The following is a 15,577-nucleotide window of genomic DNA, read 5'->3' as shown; positions in this document are numbered from 1 at the left end:
AGTTGCGTTGAGGCAAATGGATTTCCTTGGAACACTTTAAAAAATAAAAAATAGCTCTGGAAAGTTTGGCAACTCCTAGGTTTTGATGCAGTGGCCATGTTTGGCTGCTGGGTGTTTTATGTATCCTTTGGGTTTTCTCTGTCCTGCCTCTCACTAAGAAACTATTTTCTCTCCACACCTGTTGAAGTACTCTCTAGATCCCTGTCACTAGTTACAGAGAATGCACGTGCAATCTGTATGCAATGTACGCTTGATTTTTCTTTATACGGGTGTTGAGTAAGTCTCATGTGACATTCAATGCATGCACAGCTGAATGTGTGGTTTAAATCCCACATTTATCCAAGCACTGGTCCCTGCTTTCATTTGTAAAGTGAATTGCACAGTGGCTCTTTCATACAAACAGATGTATGCATGTACATGCAGGATGTATGGGTGTTCACTTTAACAAGTGAACAGAGCTTAAGTCTTGCCGATTTGGGGCGTAGTAGGATGCCAGAGGGCTCTTTGTTGTTTCTGTTACTACAGGATAACATAACTACCTGTCTGGAGTTGTTTTAGACTGTGCTTGACTGCTGGAGAGAGGACGGAATGGATGGCTTGAATCTTGGATTGGCTTAAGCACCTGAGGGGGCACCCTGACCTGCTTTCCTATCACAAAATCAGGCTCCCCACCAAATTCAGCGAAGGATTGTGAGGGAATCTTGGGGCTCTTTTAGCTCTGCTTTCCGGGGAGCAAACCAGTACTTCTGGGGACAGAAGTGCACTGGGAAGCAGTGGCAGTGTCTGACGATGCAAACCTGACCCTGAGTCTAGCAAAGGAAGTGAAGCTATGGGGATGCTGACTTCCCCTGAGGCAAAGACTGAATCCGCGTCTCTTTGTGGTCTGCAGATCTGCGGAGTGCTGCGGAGGTTCCACCAAGAGCAGCTTGTTTGTATAGCAAGAGGCTTGCTCTGCACAATAATGAGGACTGATCCTCTAAAGATTGGGCTAATATATCAAGGGGTGAAGGGCTGCGTACGTTGCCCAGCACAAAGTCTGTGTGGACAAATAGCACTGTGCTGAATTCCCTCCATCTCAATGAACACGTTCGATTCTCCTGAATGCAGCTTTTCATCAAATAGTAATGCTGTAAGCCAGAGTCTATGAATAAAAGATTCTTGGCCAGCTGTGCGCAGAAGCCAAATTAATGGCAGCGCTTTGTTCACAGGCATTCGAACCTGATATCTCCTTTGACATTCAATGCTCTGGATACATTTGAGTAGCAAGGGAGGAAATGGGATGCATTTGGAAGAAGTTGAGTGAACACCTGGGAGAACATAGCATGGGTGGAGCACATCTGATGGGGGGCCTTATCCAAGATTAGGAAATGGAGGTGACCCATAGAGAGAGTGAGAGAGCGAGCAAAAGGGTAGCTATGCAGGGCAGAGGCATCTGAACTTTCACTATGCCCACAAGTTGCTTTTTAGAACACTAGGAAGTGTGTTTAAACCAACGGTTCCATCTTGGAGCTGGGGATGCATTTTGGTGGTGGGAGATTAATTTGTACACGTGAAGTACAAGCAGAGGAACTGGGGTGGAGAGCACCTGGATTCTATCCGGCTTTGTGCTGATTTCATGATATAAAAACAGCTGAGTGTGCCTGTCTCCTGTCAAGAGCAGTTCTTAATGCTCTTGGCTTTGGGGGGAAATCATCTCTGTTTGCATAAAGTGTATTAAGAACTGCTATAGGAATTAGCAGTCTTACTGTTAAAGATTTTGAATCAACCAGTTAACCATCTGGGCAGGCAGTTGTTATGGAAAATGGCTTGCAGCTAATAGGAGATCATGTGGTTCTATGAAGAAAGCGCAGTGCTGGATTTTGTGCCCTGGGTTCAAATCCTAATAGCAAAGGCAAGTTATTGATAACACCATTTATGAAAAGGGAATAATAGTGATGGGGCAATATAGCCCGCTGAAGCCATTTTGCATATGGTCAAACAGAGATCATGGAATAATGACTCTATTCCTTAAACTCTGCCTGTGTTTTTTGTCCTTGCTTTCTAGGCCTGCAGTGGCCAGCCCTTTCTTGATCCGTGTACTCTTGGCTTTTATTGAAGCCTCCTGAAGGAAGTGATTACTGTGTACAAGGAGAATAGTCGGAGTTCAGGTCACTGACCCAAATGCTTCCCCCAGACAGGAATGCATGTTGCATTGACTGAGGAGGAGGAAGAGGCATGCATTCTGCACATGTTGCTTCACAGCTTTGCCAGACTAGACTGTGGCACTGAGATTAGTGTCAGGGCTGCACCATAGTGTTCCATGGCTCATCACTCAACCATGCAGCACCTTCCTTGGCACCCTTGACAAGCACATGCCTCTATTCTGTTCCATAGACTGGTAATGCCCCCCAAAGGTGGAGTCTGTGGGAACTTTTGAGGAAGGGTAGAGGGTGGTGGATGCCACCACAAACTGGCTGAAATGGGAAGGGGCTAGTCACAAAATGCTGAGAGGTTCCAATCCAAGCATCCTCCTGCAAACGGAGGCAGGTACTTCTGAATGGGCACCCCCCAGAGGCAAAGCTAATGCTTCCTGGGCTCTTCTAAATCACCTCTTGAAGGCAATGGAAAGCCAGGGACAGCTCTTTCCTTTGGAGAAGAAGTGCTGTTTGATTTCAGTTTCCAAAGAAAGGCAAGGGCTTGCTTCCTCTGTGGCCGCAGGGAGAGGTTTGCCCAAGGCTAGAGGCATAGAATGTCTGTGACTGTAGCCAAGCTGTTGCACATGCACACCTGCCCAGGATCAGCGCAGCACTTGGTTTGTCAGTCCGTGTAACCCAGATGTTCCTGGCTTTTTCCTCCACCTGTTTCATTCAAGACCTTTCGGGTTTTATCCCCATGATGCAAGTGGACACCAGGAAACACATGTGAGTGCCATGGTGTCCATGGGCAAAACACTGGGGACTGCTGCCCTAGACAATCTGCCCACACTGGTGAAGGTGCCAGGTGAGGATGGTGAAGAGGCTGTGATGCAATGAGGCCTGCTTCTTGGTTCAAAGCCATGGGCAGGGCCAGATTAAGACAGGCTGAGGCCCTCAGCCGAGTCACATTTCAGAAGCTCCATAGCATTACCCAGGGCTTTTTTTCTGGGAAAAGAGGTGGTGGAACTCAGCGGGTTGCCAGCACAGGGGGCAACTCTTGGCGGGAGGTGGTGCCCCTGGTGCTACATGTGCATGCGCAAAGTGCGTGCATGTTCCCAGGACCAATGACATCACTTTGGGTCAGCTGGAACAAGGGGGGAGTTTTAAAAAGTTTAAATCGCCCTTGGCAAAAATGATCACATGGCTGGTGGCCCCGCCCCCTGATCTCCAGACAGAGGGAGTTTAGATTGCCCTCCGCACTGCTGGAGTGGCGCAGAGGGCAATCTCAACTCCCCTCTGTCTGGAGATCAGGGGGCGGGGCCACTGGCCACGTGTCCATTTTCAAGAGGTTCCGGAACTCCGTTCCACCGCATTCCAGCTGAAAAAAAGCCCTGGCATTACCGAAAAGATTGTTCTGACATTGAAATTCAGTAAAACTTTTGTATGTGGAGCCCTCTTATCATCTGAGGTCCGGAACTGTAGCTTGCTTAGCTCGTGCATAAATCCTACTCTGGCCATGGGCCAGTGCTTCCCTATCTGTGTGATGTGGTGTCCCCTCAATGCAGTTAATGTACTACAACGATTGCCAGTGATTTCTTGATAGAATATTGTGTAGGGGAAGTTGGCAAGGGAGGTCTGTGCTGCTGATTCTCTTGGCTCCCTCTCTTACCCTCTCTGAGGGTGCCTCAGTGGGGGCTCCTCAGCAATTCTGCAGTGAAGGAGCACGCCATGCAGGGCTGTGGTGTGGGCAGCAGAATATGCTACCACAAAAGTGCGGGCTGGCAGAGAATCCAGGAATCGTGGGGTGGGGAAAGGGGAGGAGAGTCTGAGTATGTTGAGAGGGGAAAGGCAGAGCGATGACTGGGCACAGTGGAGTGTGTCTGCCGACATCAGAGAGATAAAATCACAAATGATGTTAAAAAAGTGTCAAAATGCCGGACAAGGGAAAAGCATCATTAGCGCTAGGCTTGTCTTGGTGTGTTTGGGTCTCCTGCTCTCCCTTGTCTGTCTGAATTTGCTGGTCTCTTTTGCCAGTTGCCAGAAGTCTCTTGACTCTCTAATCAGCTGCCAATGCATCATTCCTTTTGGGAAGGCAGTGGGTACTGCCAACTAGCCCCTTGCCTGGCATGCTGGGAATGAATGAATGAATGAATGAATGAGGGAGGAGAGTCTGAATCAGCAGTCCCAGGGACAGCTCCGGGGATGGCCATCTGGGAGCTCAGCACTTAGCCTGGTTTTCATGCCCTAGTTCATAAAAATGTAGGTACTTCTGGGAACTGAATCACAGTTGTTTCTGGGGAGGGATGCATGTAGTAATGGCCTGCCTTTCTTGTTTTGTGCTCAGTTCCCCCACTTCTTTCTAGCATCATGTGGAGGAGAAGGGGTTGAAGCAGCGATCCCTTAATGTCCATAAACCTGTAGTTGTTGTCCCTGATGGGGAACTGGGTGTGATGAATTCTTTAGCTGATGAATGGGGACAACTGGTGCAGGTGTCAAATGTCATGGAAGGGGGCATGCAAGGAACCTAAAGCCAGGCAATTTTCTCAAGGGAAAACATTCCGTTTTGGATTTCCCACTCACTAGTCTAATTGGGCCCTGACTTGGATAGCCCAGGTTAACCTGATCTTATCAGATCTCAGAAGCTAGGCAAGGTTGGCCCTGGTTGGTACTTGATTAAGACCCCCCCCCCCCAATGTACTCCAGGGTCACTATGCTGAGGCAGTCAATAGCCAATCACCTCTGTTAGTCTCTTGCCTTGAAAATACCAGCAAGGATCGCTATAAGTTGTCTGTGATTTAATGGCATGTTGCACAGTGTAATTGGAGGCCCTCCTCCCTCCACCTAGCTATCAGAGGTGAAACATGTAGACAGGGCCTCTTTGGTTGTAGCAACCTGGTAAAGGAGTTTGCCTGGTGCAAAACATGTTACGTTTTTGGTACCAGAGGAAGACATTTATTTCCCCAGGCATTTTGAACTTGCAACATTTTTCTGATTTATATAATTATTAGTTGATTTTTAAAGTATGTTTGTTTCCACTGTCTATTAAGATGCCTTGAGAGCCTGCACTGGCTGAGCAGTGTGAGATAAATTTATTTATTTATTATTTATACCCTGCCTTTTGTCTGCAAATTCAGAGCAGCTAACTAAACAGCAGAAGCTGCAAGGACACAGTCATATGCCTCCAGCAACTTAAAACCCATATGCAATTTATCTCGATTAAAAGCCAATGGCACAGTTTAAAATCCAGGCAAGACCAATTTACCCTCCACCCAATGCCCTCTGAATAGAACAGATTTCAATGCTGTCCTGGATGCAGCAAGTGAAGGTGCCCCCCACATCCACTTTGACCAGCCGTTCCAGAGGAATGGGCCCACCACAGAGTATGCCCAAGACCTAACTGTTACCATATATGTACAGGGAGTGGGAGAGAAGCTCAAAAATGCTTTGGTTGCCACGTATGAAATGACTTTAAGGGCCTGCGACTCATCTGGTGAGGCTCAGAGGTGGAGGCATTGATGCCTTCAGTTAGGAACAAGGAGGAACCGGATGGCAGCGTGGAGTTCAATGTAGGCAAGATTATGAACTGAATCCCTTTGGGGTTAATTTTGATCTGTGATAGGTCTCACATGGTTAATTTATTTAGGTTAATTAATTTATTTAGATAGGTAGCGCTATACCGCTCAAAACAACAACCCTGTAAGGTAGGTTACTCTGAGAGAGAGGGATAGAGAGGGTGACTGTCCTGATGCCACTCATTGAGCCTCTATGGCAGAATGGGGATTTGAACCTGGGCCTCCCAGAGTCTAGTCCATCACTCTAACCACTACACTATACTGCTGCTCCCTCAACTTTGACATCTGCCTTTGCTGGGTGGTACCTTTTGTTTGTATTCCCTCCCATATAAACAGTATTTATATATGACACAGAAGCATGAGAGAAGTTCAGTTGTGCTGCTTCACCATACTTGTAGCTTGCATGTTTCTTGATGATTCTTGAGTTGGGCTGGGAATCTGGTGGCTTTGCATCAGTTCAGAGAGCACACAAGAATGAAGTCCAGCAAGTGTTACATTAACATACCTGTACAGAAGTTGCTGCGGAGGGCACATATTCCTTCTGCAACCCATCTTTATGCTGGAGAACCCATTCTCCACATTTCTCCCCCAAGGAGGAACAGTCCTGTAAGGATAGCCAGAGCTGTCCTTTGTAAAGGTGCAATCTGAACGAGGGTGGAAAAGATCATCCACATGCACAGAATGTATCCTGGTGCCACTGCTGCTGTGGCTCATCTGGTTTAAGCCATGCATTAAGCCACACAGGAGGGTTCTAGTTTTGGTGTCGTCTGGTCTGCTGTAGCATAGTGGTTAAGTGGTTGGGTTGTGAATCAGCACTCTGTTGGTTCGAGTCCCACTACTGCCATGAGCTCTATAAGTAGCCTTGGGAAAGGCACTCCTCTCAGCCCCATCTCCCCAGCTGTATTGTGGGGATAACACTGACTTTGTTCACCACTATGAATGGGGTACTAATCTGTCTAGAAGAGCAGTATATAAGCGCAGTTATTATTTTCTGTTCAGAGCTGCTTGGATGTCTAGACTTGGCCGAGGATGTCTGGGTTCGAATCCCTGCTCGTTATGTGTCTTGAGCGAGCCACTGTCTCTCAGCTGAACCTTCCCCACAGAGTTGGAGAGAGGGGGAAAACACCCCACAAATGTTGATTGTAGTTCCGTATAGGAAGAGCTGAATATAAATGTAATATTGAGTAAAATTTCTCTTAAAAGAGTCACCTGTGCCTCTCGCTGAGAAGAGAGTAGGAGTTAAAGGGTGTTAAGGGCTTCTTAAACTGAAGTAACCGTTCCTGTAAACATGGCCTGTCACTCTGTTTATGGTTTGAAAGAAAGGTCTCCGAATAATGGCCAGATGGAGAAAAAGGAAAGAAAATATGGAGAGAGAGCTGTGTAACAGTGTGGCTACAAAAGCCAAAAGGAGGCTTGTAGTGCTTTCAGGACTTAAAAAGGCAGTGGAATGTTAAGGAATACTAGAGAATTAACATGGATGTAAGCAGAGCCGGTCCGTCTGTTAGGTGGACACAGGAAATGGCCTAGGGCGTCAGGCTGTGTGTGTGCGCGCATGCCAAAAGAGGCTCAGGGCTGGTCCTGGCCGGGGCTGGATCAGCTGCAGTAAGTGCCAGGCGGCATCCCCCCTGGCACTACCACCCAGGTACTCTGCATGATCAGCATTGGGGCTGGAAGCCAGGGCCTGCCTGCCCAGCTTGTCTTCACCTGCCCTAGCCTGTTCCAGTTCTCTGAAGCAGGGGGGGAGGAAGCAAGAGCAGGCGGCCACTGGCTTCAAGCTGCCCAGCTAACAGCAACGGCCCCATGCCTGCCCGGCTCTGTACATGCCCAGATCTTGGTGGAAGGACACTAAAACCATGGGCCGCCTAGGGCACCAAAAACACTTGGGATGATCCTGCATGCAAAAGTGGGTGATTTCCATTTATTCCTCCTCTCCTTTCAATTCTCCCTTCATACTGTTCTTTTTGGGGGGGAGGGGAGAGGCTGTCCCTAGGATTATTGGCAACTCCGGCTTTTGAAATTTCTGTAGTTTGGGGGATGGAATCTGGAGAGGACAGGGTTTGGGGAGGGGAGGGACCTCAATGGGGAATAATGCCATAGAGCCCACCCGCCAAAGCAGCCATTTCCCCCAGGGGAACTGATCTCTGTATTCTGGAGATCAGATATAATTTTAGGGGATCTCCAAGCCCCACCTGGAGGTTGGCAACCATACCTGTTCCCCAGAAGCAGTATTTGAGGCAGAGGAACACTGGACTAAAGTGGTAGGGGGAGACAGGGTTGCACGTCACAGATGGAAATCCCTTCCATCATAGAAACCTTTTGGTCTCAGCTCTTTTGTGGGTCTCCACTATTTCCATCTCGCGGGCCTGCACATAGGTCTGAAAGCACAAAAATTGAATTCCAAAGGCAATCGACAAACAGCCATGATAACGTCACAGGGAGAGACGGGGGAGGTAATTAAGCTTCCAACATCAGTGCTAATGGAGGAAAAGATGAGCTGTAATTGGAGAACCTTTAAATAGAGATTTTTCCGCTGTTATCTCACATGCAGGACAAAGTCTGACAAACAACATGAGAAAACAGAAAAAAACAAAACAACAAAAAAAGAAACAGGCGTACCGCTTATAGCAGTGGGCTGAACATGATGTCAGTTTAAGTAGAATCAAAAAGAGTCCAATAGCACCTTTAAGACTAACCAATTTTATTTTATTGTAGCATAAGCTTTCGAGAATCAAGTTCTCTTCATCAGATGCCTGATCCGAACTGGTCAAATACAGAAGAGGAGGGGAGGGGAAAGAAGGGGACATATATCACAAGAGGACAGGATGCAATTAGTGTGAAGGCAATCAAAACATTCCTTTGCTTGTAAATGTAAACATCTCCTTTTGGTGTGGAGTCAGCTTGCCGCAGTGAAGGTATCCAATTCCTATGTAGTATAAGCCCTCGATAACCACAGCTCTCCCCGCCAGCTGCATCTGACAAAGAGAACTGTGCTCGAGGGGTGGAAAGATGCAGGCAGGGTAAATTTTTTGCAAAAGTTTTGCAGTCCCGAGGGAGAGAGCAGCTGAGCTGGGAAGCAAAACTTCTAAGGGTGAGAACATGTTTAAGAAAAGCTGCGGCCTTGATGGTGCTGGTTTGTTCTTTGCTCGGGTGTTTCACACAGACCCTTTATACAGCTGTGGCCTTGTCAGAGAACTTGACCTTGGAGCAACTTTTCCTTTCTTCCTGTAACCTCTCCCTTTTTCTCTTTCACACCATCAACCAGACCTTAGGGAGGAACTTCCAGCCAATTGCTTTCTTTCTCTGGAAGTTGCTGCTTTTCTTTGCTGGCTATAAAAAGACCCACCAGCTCTCCAGCACAGCTGAAAGGTGTTTGTTAGCAGAATTCTTCCAATCAAAGACTATCTTTTTTGGAATGTGAATAGCATTTCGGCCCCAAGAGGTGGGCTTGGAAAGACTCCTAAGAACGATGGTGCTGCCCCCTGACCTCCCAGGGTCAAGTGAAAAAAAAGGAAGGGGTCTCTGCTGCATTTTTGGCAAGCAGTTTCCTTGGTACCCAAAGCTTCCTGCCTCTCTGCAAACCCTCTACTAGTATGGAGTGAAAAGAGACTGCACGCTCTTGGCTTCGTCTTTGTGAACCTGCCAGATCTGTGTTCCCTTTCCCTTTACCCTACCCCATTTCCACTTGTGGACAGTCCTCCTGTCTCTTCCTTTGTCCCTGCCCTGGTTTCTTTAGTGCGTGTCATCAGCTCCTGCTCAGCTAGCTCTGCTAGGGAAACCAGATGCAAAGGAGGACAGAATTCTCTGCTTTTTTAATGATTTTGGAGAACAGGTTATTTGGATAACTGCAGATGATTGTATACACTTTCTTGCTTATTTAGTATACTTGTACTCCACCCTTCCTCTAAGAAGTTCGAGATGGTATGCAACTTTCTCCCCTCCCTAACAGCTTCACAATAACCTTGAGAGGGAGATAAACTGACCCAGTTTACCTAGTGAGCTTCATGGCAGACTAGGAATTTGAACCAGGGTTTCCCAGATTCGAATCCAACATTCTAACCACTACGCCATGCTGGCTCTCAATCCTTGTTATAGTTCGCACTTCTGCACATGGTGACAGAAGCTCTGCTGTCTTTCTTTGCATTTGATCACCCTTCTGCCTCTCTGAACCTCCAGTACCACCCTCACTGACTGTTCCCTTTGGCAAGGTGTTTGCTCTTCATTGGGTGGGACTTGGTTTTTTCATGTTTGGCTTTGACATTGGCCGTTTCCAGACGGCTTACTGGCCCCCGGAACGTCGCGCCACGTTGCGGGGAAAACGCGAAATATTGCGTTTTCTCGCGTGAGTTCTGCGCGACGTCGCATGATGTCGTGCAAAATTCGCGCGAGAAAACGTGATATTTTGCGTTTCCCCTGCAACATGGCGCAACGTTCCGGGGGCCAGTAAGCCGTCTGGAAACGGCCATTGTGGCATAGCATGCTCACAGCAGTCAAGAGGGCAACATCATTATGAATTTTTAGAAAGAAATGCAAAGCCATTTGATTCTAGCGAGGGTTTTTTTTTTAGATGATCTGTATGGGATTTTCTCATAAGTGAGGAGACTACACACATGTGCAGTACGCACATTTGGAAACTCCTGTAGTAACATCCAAAAGGATCTACACACACTTTGAACAAATTTGTGACTTCTTAACCCTGCTTCTTGTTAAGTGATAATAAAGACCTAGTTGGTGTTTTGTTATGGATATTTGAGTAGCTTGTTCCTTAGTGACCTGACCAGGGCTAGGCATGGCCTCAAGGCTGTGTGGTCCAAGTTCCCTTTCCTCTGACTGCACGGGGAGCAGGGTAGGGCAAAGGAGCACTTCCCCTCCTCCCTCCTTTGTGTGGCTTTTCACGTCTCCCCTGCAGCTGCTAAGATTTCTGACAGGCTCTTTGCGCCGTGGCTCTGATTGCACTGGACAGGTTTTAGCTCTCAGAATATAAAGCCCTTTTGCAAAACCATAACCTCAGCTAAGGAGAAAGAGAAGGGGGAAAAGGATGAAAAGAGCTGATTTCAGCAGCTGCAGTTTGCTGTATTTTTTCATCTTGCATCAGCAAATCAGGTCCACAAATAATCTGGTCTTAACATGCTTCGCTGCTGCTGGCTCGGAAGAATTTCCCGTCTTCTACAAAGCTCCAGTTTCTCCAGTCTCCAGTGGCAGAGAGAGACCTTCATTTTACATCAGTTTCTTTCTCTGCTTCTTAACCATCTTCCTCATCCTCCAAGAGAGACCTCAGAAGGAAAGCAGTCCCAGCAGGTTCTGCTGGGTGCTTGTGAGCGGGAGATTGTGTGTGTGTTTGACCTGTATTCTCAGCCTAGCAGCACCCTTTGCTTCTATGGGCAAAATGTCATTGATAATAGATGTGTTTCTGAAAGAACACTAGAGTGACTCAGCTTTCTCATTACCTTGTGTAATGAGAGGGGGTTGGAGCAGCTGTTCGGAGGCCCAGGTTTTAGTATGGGAATCAGGGACAAAACCCCCATTCGAGTATTGCCTATTGATCACGGTGAGGGAGATGGTCAAGGAATATTTATTAGTGGGAGGGAGCAGATCTGTCTACTTCCAAGAATGCCGTCTCGTCGAGTCTCTCAGTTCTCAGTTGCTGAACCAGCCTGGCTCCTAAGGAGTCAGTAGCTGAGAATTTGTCCCTGGAGACTAATGGGAAATGAGACCTTCTTGGTCCTCTTAGATTCCCCACTGATGTTCAATATTGTGCCTGAGGAGGCTTCCAGAATAGAGCTGCTTGGTGCAATGCATGGGTTGGAACCCTCAGGTGGGCCCCATCCACTGGACCGCTAGATATTATCCTTCCCTCTGTTTTCCGGAATGACTTGTTGCTAGTGCAATACTAGGGAGTGAGAATGGCTTATACCTCTCCTTACACGCAAGCTAAGGGGAATGGCAGGATGGTGAAATGAGATCACTCAGCAATGGAGAGGATATCCCTGGCTCGTTCTTCATTATGACATGTCTCCTGGTGTTTCAGAAATGTTCCTGTCTACACATGAAGCTGCCTCCTACTGAGTCAGACCGCTGGTCTGTCAAAGTCATTATTGTCTACTTTGACTGGCAGTCACTTTCCAAGGTCTCAGGAACTCTTAGGGCCAAGCTAGAAGTGACGAATTACACTTGAATGGCAAGTGAACAGACTCTCATGTATTCCTCCCTGTTCACTTGCGCTCCCCTTGATCACATAGTGATCACATAGTGATCAAGTGGAGCGCAAGTGAACAGGGAGGAATACATGTGAGTCTGTTCACCTGTCGTTCAAGTGTAATTCGCCACTTCTAGCTTGGCCCTTAATTCTGACACTGGTTCCAGAGGGATAGCTTGATCAATAGTACTGAAAGCTGCTGAGAGATCGAGGACAATTAGCACTGTGACACTCCCCCTGTTCTTCTCTCAGTGCATAATCTGGCAGTCTCAGTCCCAAACCTCTGCAGAAAGCCAGGCTGAGCTATCCCTAAACACTCTGCTTCAACCAAGGATGCTTGGAACTGGTTTGCAAACAGCTCTTTCAGTTACCTTGACCTATATAGTAGATTGGATGACGGCCTACAATTGTTCAGATCTTCTAGGTCTAATGATGACTTTAAAAACAAAAACAAAACCAAAGGCCAAACCATCAGCCTTTTTTTAAAAAGTGTAGGAAAACCACTTCCCACAAACGCAACATAGACAACCAGTCTGATAGTATTTGCCACCTCGAAGTCACAAGGTATGATCGGCAAAAATCAAGAGGGCAGCTGCTCATGCCCACTTGCCTATTAAGCATCTTGTCTGCTTCCAAATGTGAAATCCATGCAAATGAATTTAGGGTGGATTGGGAGGCCCAAATGGCCTGGGAAAGAGCCCCGTGCTCCCTGCCTGACCCCGCCCCCCATGGAATGAGGCCCAGCCCAGACTAGTTGGGTGAGGAGCCCACTTTGGCTGCAGCAACTGGCATGGCGGTGGCCACCTCAGCTGCCCAGCCTGGGCAACTTGCTTGGTGATACCACAGCCAAGCTGGGAGCTGCTGCTCAAGTTGCTTGTGCTTGTCCAGTCTGGCCTCTTTACTGGGGGGGGGGGGGAGGGGGAGCTTGGTTAAGGTGCCTCCAGGTAGGGTTGCTAGTTTCCTGGAGAAAAAAGGCCCTGTCCTTTGGATAGAGGCTTATTTACCAGGTGATACTGTTTGCCTCCATGCTATGAAAAGCTTCAGCTGCCCATTCCCACACATTAAACACCTGCTGAAGGGACAGGAGATTTTATTCCAAGCCTTTTGGCATCCTTGCCCCCAGCCAGGCCATCAGCCCTCTGGACTTTTCTCACTGGTTATAATGGCCAATCTGCCCCTGAAATTCAGCCAAGTAATTGCAACTAACAGCAATCCTGGGGATCTCAGGTACAGAACGAATAACCAATAGTAAAAAAAAAATCTGTATAACAGGAGGTGGAACAGAGGGGAAAAGAAGGGAGCAGCATGATTGGAAAAGGGAAAAGATGAGTTGAAAAACAGTCCTTAAAGGCAGATTGAAAACACAAAGAGGACTTAAGGTGCAGCTTCTGAGCAGGGCAAGATGGGCAATGGAAACACAACTAAGATCATAGACTCTAGGGCAGTTTCTAGACAACTCTGTGAAATACGGAGCAGTTGCTGAAACTTCTAGATTAGGCATCAAACAGGGAGAAGTGATATTTTCAGTTTGGACTCCGGGACTGCTGTGCAATAATGGTTAGCTTGTGTTTTCGTATTGTTCTACTAGTAGTTATAATGGATTTTTTGTTTTAAAAGTAATTAGTATTCTCTATTTTCTAGCAGTCTCTCAGCATTATATTGATAGGCATGTTTATTTGGACAATTATCTCCGAAGGCACAAAATTTGAGAAAACTGGTCAAGAAAAATAACCCATCTCTTCCTGCCTCCTTTCTAGTCAACGGTTGATGTCTCTTCTCTATTATCCAGTGTGTCTGCCATTCCCAAGTCCAGGGCCGGATTGAGGGGGGCAGGGGGGGTAGTCTGCTCCCGGCGCTGCCAGGGAGGGGGTGCTGGGAGCAGCTGCCAGCCCCGGGAGTGTGTGGGTGGCAGCGTGGGCAGCCTCCCAGCCCCCCACGCTGCATTTTGCCTGCCCTGCAGGACAGGGGGCGGCCGGCTTGCTGCGCGCCCCCTGTCCTGTGGGGCAGACAAAAGGCCCGCGTCATTCTCCTGCCCTGCCGGCCGCCCCCTGCCCTGCGGGGAGGTGAATGGCACGGGCGGCTTCCCAGCCCCGCATTCTGCCTCCGCCTGTGTATGGCACACTCCACCCTGTGTGATGATGTCACAGAAGTGACATCATCACGCAGCCCCGGGAGCACGCGCGCAGTGTGCGCGCGGCACAAGGGGTCGGACAAGGGTTGCCCTGGGCGCCAACAACCCTAGATCCAGCCCTGCCCAAGTCTGTCACTAACAAGGGTGGCAATTGGGGTGATAGGACTGAGGAAACTCTTACGCTGACTTCAACTATTTTTGCATCAATTTTGGGTATTCCATTTGATATGGTAGTGATGTAAAGGGAAGAACAGAATGGAAGGTGCAAGAATGGGACAACCCCAAATGGGAGCTCCTTGTCTCCATTCCCCAAATGGTGGCTTCTCATCTTCATATCTGACCATTCCTGCTTTCTGTCCCTGGAGAAGTTCCTGAACGAAGCTGGAGGGATGGGAAGACAAGAGGCCTCGCAGAAACTGCACGATCATTTGGAATCAAGTTGAAAGAAATCTTTTCAGTTCTTCAGTTCAGTTCTGCCTTGCTCAAGGCTAACCACAATCTTAACACAATAATAAGTCAATCCTTGCTGAATAATTAAATAGAGAACTTTCATAAGTATTGACTTAATGTGACAGCAAGTCTATATCGGCTCAGGGTTTGCTTATGTAAACACAATCTCCTGTTCAGCTTAGTTAGCAGTTCAATGGAATAGAACATTCCTTCAATTAAAATCAAATGATGCATGCCTTTAATTCTTCCCTTTTCTTACCAGGTAATAATAGCCTTCAAACATAGGTGAGGGGATACAGGGGAAAAATACACTTTCAAGTGCATTTAAGCACAATGAATCAAAACATGGATTCTCAAAAAGAATACAGAAGTGTAAAATACAAACAAGAGGTTGAACTAGTGGAGGAGAAGGCTTTGGGCATGAGCCCTTGGGTAGGACTTACATACAAGCATAGTTGAAATGAATGGATGTAGTGCAGATGCTCTTGTACATTTCCCTTTCACTTAGATGAGGCATGCACCAGACAGCTTCCTGGCAGCTTGTGCCCTTTGTTTGTCTGATCCATTCCTGGCATTTTATATTGCTATCCATCCATAAAAAAGAGATGAATCCCCTTGCTACAACTTAGGTCTTTCTTGTCCTGTAATTTGCCTCCAACAATGGCTGACCAGCTGCCCCTGGAGGAAACAACACAAAACTGACTGAGCCTCACATTGGATCTGTACAGGGGTGGGAGACACTAAGGGCTCAGGAGGACATCTCCAAGTTGGTCTGCCAGGCTGTCAGGATGTGAGCAAGTGTACCATCTGCTGTATGGCTCTGGGGAGCCAATGATTGAGCAATGCAAGAATACGCCTTCTAGGGAAATGGAACAGTCTGAATGCAGATCCTATAATTCAGGCTGCTATTTTTTTTAGAATTCTAGAAACTCAGGCTCAGTGCTTATAAGCATGCACAAAGTGACCCCCTCAGGGGGGATTAACTATTATTTGCAGAAGCAAAGCCTAAGGCTTAAGTATATCCAGGCTTTTGAGGTTTTTAAACTATAGACCTAAGGCTGAAGTGTTTCTGAAGTTGTAGCGAATGCCCTTCACCTTGGAGAATCCAGGTTTGAAA

The 15,577-nt window shown here is 47.5% G+C and overlaps 1 protein-coding gene across 2 annotated transcripts in view; it reads left to right on the top strand.

Annotated features, from left to right (window-relative positions):
- GFRA2 (GDNF family receptor alpha 2) overlaps positions 1-15,577 on the top strand; it is a 94,932-nt gene that overhangs the window by 43,817 nt on the left and 35,538 nt on the right. The window lies entirely within an intron of this gene.

Source organism: Eublepharis macularius, chromosome 14 (assembly GCF_028583425.1).
Source record: "Eublepharis macularius isolate TG4126 chromosome 14, MPM_Emac_v1.0, whole genome shotgun sequence".
Lineage (NCBI taxonomy): Eukaryota > Metazoa > Chordata > Lepidosauria > Squamata > Eublepharidae > Eublepharis > Eublepharis macularius.
This window is presented reverse-complemented; position numbering and strand designations above follow the sequence as displayed.